Genomic DNA, 5,409 nt, shown 5'->3' on the forward strand with positions numbered 1-5,409 from the left:
GTAGAGTATAGCCATAAATAAATGTCTGGGGTAAAAAAAGAGTTTGGATCTTGAGTTTATTGAATACACAAGTATAATACAAACACTTGGTGGAGATAGAAGTCTACTTTCCAAAACAGAATGAATTGAAAGTGTACAGTTGCTAAATATTAAGAGTAGGGTTTTTAAGTTTATTTAAGACTTGAACTAGTTAATTTAAATCACAATTTCTTATTTGGTAATAACACCCAAATATTAGTAAAAAGGGCATTTAAATTTCATAACAAAATCAAATAATTAATCACTCAAGTTATATCTAGAAATATTTAATTTTATTTATATTCAGTAGAGTGAATTCAACATTGAAGGTGAAAATACTGTTAAAATATTCCCCTTTCCAATGTGTAATAACATCTGTTTACATGGATTAAATAAAGATGAAGACAAGTTTTCCTACTTTGGAATTTCCTGTCATTATATAAATATATAATCAACCTTCTATCTTTTTCTCCTCCATACCTTTTGTGATATCTTATATCTTGTACACATTATGGAAGTGATGGATTTTTGATAAACTAAAATTCACATAATAAGGTCAATAGTGAATTTTACATGTAAACAAAAAGGTTAACAGTATCTCAGAAGTAGAAATGTTCAGAAAACTGATTATAAACTACGTATCATTATACATGTTTTCTTCTGACAAATCTATTTTTTTGATTTAGAAGACTATGAGGAATATTGTGTTAGTTGAAGATATAGATTATTTTGTTTGCTTGTTAGGTATGTCATGCCATATATATGAATCCTCATATAAGAATACTATATATATATATATATATATATATATATATATACACACACACACACACATATATATATATATATATATAACATGCTTCTGTGTGTGTGTGTGTGTATGTGTGTGTGTGTGTGTGTGTGTGTGTGTGTGTGTGTGTGTGTGTGAGTATGGTAATTTGAGTAAGAATTGCCCCATAGGCTAAGATATTTGAATGCTTGGTCCAGAGGAAAGAGCATAATTAAGGCTTTGTCAATTTCAGAAGCCCAAACCAAACTGAGTGGCTTTCTCTTTTCCTGCTGTCTATGGATCCAGATGTAGAACTCTCAACTTATTTTCCCAGCACCATATCTGTGTGCATGCCACTGTGCTTCCTGCCATGATGACAATGGAGTAAACTTTCCAACTGAAAGTCAATCCCAATTAAATGCTTTCCTATTTAAAAGTTGACATCATCATGATTTCTCTTCACAACAAGAGAACATTTATTAAGACATATATTAACAATTTAAATCATTTTGACTATACAATTTAAGTGTACCAATTGAAATATATATTATTAGCAAATTATTAATGATCACAATCAATGTGTGGAAATAATTATATGGGGGACAAACTAAAATGTAAAATAGAAAAGAGTGGGAGGGAATAAAGATAAAGAAAGTTACATTATAATACATATTATTTCAGGTGAAGTAAATCAACCATGTTACTTCAGGATACAATAAAAATAGCATATATGCTCAATGGCTTTATGTCAACTTGACACAAACTAGAGTCATTTGAAAGGAGTTAGTTAAACTCAACCAAGAAAATGCCTCCACAATATAAGGCTGTGGGCAAGCCTGCGTAATTTAAATTAGTGATTTACTCTGAGAGGACCAAACCCATTGAAGGTAGTATTGTTTCTTTGTTGGTAGTAGTGGGTTCTGCATGAAACCAGACTAAGCAAGCAATGATTAGCAAGCCAATAAGCAGCACCCTCCATGACCCGTGCATCAGCTCCTGTCTCCAAGTTCCTCCCTTGACTTCCCTCAGTGATGGAAGTGTAACCTGAAATAAGCCATTTCCTCCCCAAATTGACTTGGTCACAGTGTTTCATCATAGCAATAAGAACAACAAGAGAATACATTAAATATTAGTTTATAAGTCGTGTCATGGTATTTTTTTCTTGGTATGTCTCAGCTTCCTGCTAAAAATCATGTATTCCTGTTAAAACCATGTATTTCTAAGAAGAATCACACGCATGCCAAAAGACTTGACTCACTGCTGTAAAATCTGAGACTGTCCTGAGCTGAAATCATTTTTCCTTTTACTGGAAAAGGCTGTCTAGCTCATACATTTATAACTATAGATTAAAAGGACATTTCCATTTATCCTCATACCTCTTCATGTAGTTCCCTCCAACGAGAATTAAATGTCTCAAGCTCCTCATTGATCAGTTCATCCATGACTCCTCCATCTGTAAGTGTCTGTGCCAATAGGCGAATCTGATTTGGGTTTTCCTCTGAATGATGCATCAGATTTTCAAGAGACTGAAAAAAATTGCCAACAATTAACATTTGTCTTCTTTTTCTAAATACATTGAATTTATAATCAATGTTCAGTATTTTCTCATTTATATACAATTTAGCCATAAGCAATATAAACCAAAATTTAATTTGGATAATAAAACTTGGAGAAACATTATTGTTTAACAAATACAAGGATTGCACATGTTTTTTCACAGAGCTATTTTTGCATTGTGGACTGTACTTTGAAATAATGGTTTATCATTTTCTCAGTGAGAACCTCCTCTATTTTTTTTAATGGTCAGTGTCATGCAGGTAAAGTGATTCTGAAAATATGTGTAGTGGAAGCTCATGAGACCAGTTCTTTTCAAAGAAACTCCTTTACTCTTCACACGTTTTCACATAGATGCAGTGTGGGCCTAGTCGTGTTAGGACTGAAAGTTAATAGAAATGACCACAAGTTTCTTTAGGGTCAGGAAGCGACATTTGACAAAAATATCACCTAGTGATTTATTAAATAGTTGGATCATTGTAGTTTCTGGGTAATTTCCTTTGAGGTGTGTGTGTGTGTGTGTGTGTGTGTGTGTGTGTGTGTGTGTGTGTGTGTGTGTGTGTGAGAAAATGTTTATTTTGTTTTTGGGTCATACAGTTAAGCCATTCCTATCTTCTATAATTCACAGCCCATATAATCCTTAACTGAAAATATGTTTAGGCTTTTTTCAGATATACTGTACAAAATAATCTCAATGTCAATTTTATATTTAGGTAATAAGCATTCAATTTTACTGCATCTCACAGCTAGCTAGAAAAGGTAGATAAAGGCTTCAAATAATTCTCTCAATGGGTTGTTGTCTCCCAAAAAAGACATGAAACTTGTCCCAAGAGATGTTTCTGTGTCTTTCCTATGTGTCTATTACTATTGAAAAGCTGAAAACTTCAATATATTTGCTCTTAAATTTTTAATAAATATTAATATAGTTATCTCCCAGTTACATTTTTAAAATATACTTTTGATATCTAAAATCCATAAGAAAAAAATCATCATAACTGTAATACAAGATATTAGTATTGATTTTTCTTTTATACAATTCATTATGTGGTATAAATGTTTCAGTTTTAAATTTTTTCATAGAGTATTTTCTCTTTATGTCCCAACAAAATGCATAACCTGCTAATTAAATAAAAGGCCAACTTGTTAAATAAAGGTAAACTATTTTTTTCTCTCACAAAGGATCTTGAAGTAGTTGGGGTACTGGGAAGAATATGATAAAATGCAATATAAAAATACAAGGTTACAACAATAACTAAAAAATTAGAATTTATGAAAATCTTTAAATATAAGAAAAGTTAGAAGTGCAACAGCTTTGTTAATCTCATCAAATACATGTATATCATTTTACTATTTAGTTGCCTTAAGAATAAGCCACAGTCAATGTCAGCAACAAAACCACTGAACTGAGAATGGGACCCCAAGTTGATGAGTCAGAGAAAGAACTGGAAGAGCTTGAAGGGCTCAGACCCCATATGTACAACAATGCCAAGCAACCAGAGCTTCCAGGGACTAAGCCACTACCTAAAAGATATACGAGGACTGACCCTGGACTCTGACCTCATAGGGTAGCAATGAATATCCTAGTAAGAGCACCAGTGGAAGGGAAGCCCTGGGTCCTGTAATACTGGAACCCCAGTGAACCAGACTGTTGGGGGGGAGGGCGGCAATGGGGAGGGTGAGGAGGGGAACACCATAAGGAAGGGGAGGGGAGGGGATGTTTGCCCGGAAACCGGAAAGGGAATAACACTAAAATGTATATAAGAAATATTCAAGTTAATAAAAAAAAAAAAAATAAGCCACACCAACCTTACCAAACAATCAATTTACATGTAGCCAATAGGAAGGAAATAGTAATAATAAGGACTTACTGTTATTTCCTTAACATTCTCCTTGATGTTTCTCAGTCCCCTCTGAATGGACTATATTTTATTAGCATGAATAATGATACAAATAATGGTATGGCTATAACATTTGCCACATGTGTCTAATGCATTTTGGTCATATTTACATCACCCAATTTCCCCACATACAGCTCCCACTTTTCTCTTCCTAATAATTCCCTTCTATTTTCATGATTTTCATGGGGGTATTTTTTTTTAGCTTCCACATGACATTCCACTTCTTTTCAAAGTATTACCTAAAATGTGGCATCAAGATAATATAATTTATACTTTATATATGCAAAATTATAATAAAATTGTGTTTATGGAGTATTTAAAAGTATATTTGCATTTATAATGTATCCTTAGTCTTAAAAGAGTCATTAAAATTCTTTTAAATAATTTTATATGTTCCAGTTCAAATAATATATAGCTTTAAAAATAGAAAAAACTTTTCATTAGCAAGCTGTGCATCTGTATTAAAAATAATTTTATGTTGTCATTGTCTTTAGAAGTTTTCTATAGATGTAGGCAAAGCAAAAATGAACATAGAAATTAGAAAGATAATAAAAAAGAAAAATGTCAAGATGGAAGACAAAAACATTTCCCTTTTGGTTCTTTGAGACCTGGAATATTCTAGAGGAAACAAAGGGTTTGTTGAAAATACCAGGAGTGAAGGTAGCTTTTGCAATTTAAAAACATTATCTCTTTGTTAGAACTAAATCTTTTCAATGCTGTATACATCAAATCATTTAGATAAATTCACAACTTACTTCTAGCACCTGGGTGATTTCCTCAGCTCCTGCAGGAACATTTTTCAGTGCTTTTAAGTTTCAATTCTACTTCATTGAGCCACTTGTTTGCTTTCTCTAAATATGACAATAACTTTTTGCCAGCACGCCCCAAACTTCCCTAAAGAAATGAACATTGCAAATTAAATATTTCCTTATAAAAGTAATAGAGATCCTCCATATTATAATTATAAAAACTTATAAATATGGAAGAATAATTTTCTGCATTTCCCTTTAATTTTGCAATAGATGATTTAAATGCAACTAAATTACTTTGTACATCTAATAACTCAGTAATTATAAGTCATTAAGGAAACAGTTTATTACATGAATAAATTTAAGATCCAGTGATTTGCCTTTAAAATTAGACATTAACTAACACTACAGTCTTAAAAAT

At 32.0% G+C, this 5,409-nt stretch overlaps 1 long non-coding RNA gene across 1 annotated transcript; it reads right to left on the reverse strand.

Moving 5' to 3' along the window:
* Window positions 1-2,154: 2,154 nt before the first annotated feature.
* On the reverse strand, window positions 2,155-5,044 carry LOC116888328. Its single transcript, XR_004386303.1, has 2 exons — window positions 4,995-5,044; window positions 2,155-2,313 (listed from the first exon to the last, which is right to left on the reverse strand). It is a non-coding gene; the product is annotated as an uncharacterized LOC116888328 (long non-coding RNA).
* Between the last annotated feature and the right edge of the window lie 365 nt (window positions 5,045-5,409).

This window comes from Rattus rattus, chromosome X, assembly GCF_011064425.1.
Source record: "Rattus rattus isolate New Zealand chromosome X, Rrattus_CSIRO_v1, whole genome shotgun sequence".
Lineage (NCBI taxonomy): Eukaryota > Metazoa > Chordata > Mammalia > Rodentia > Muridae > Rattus > Rattus rattus.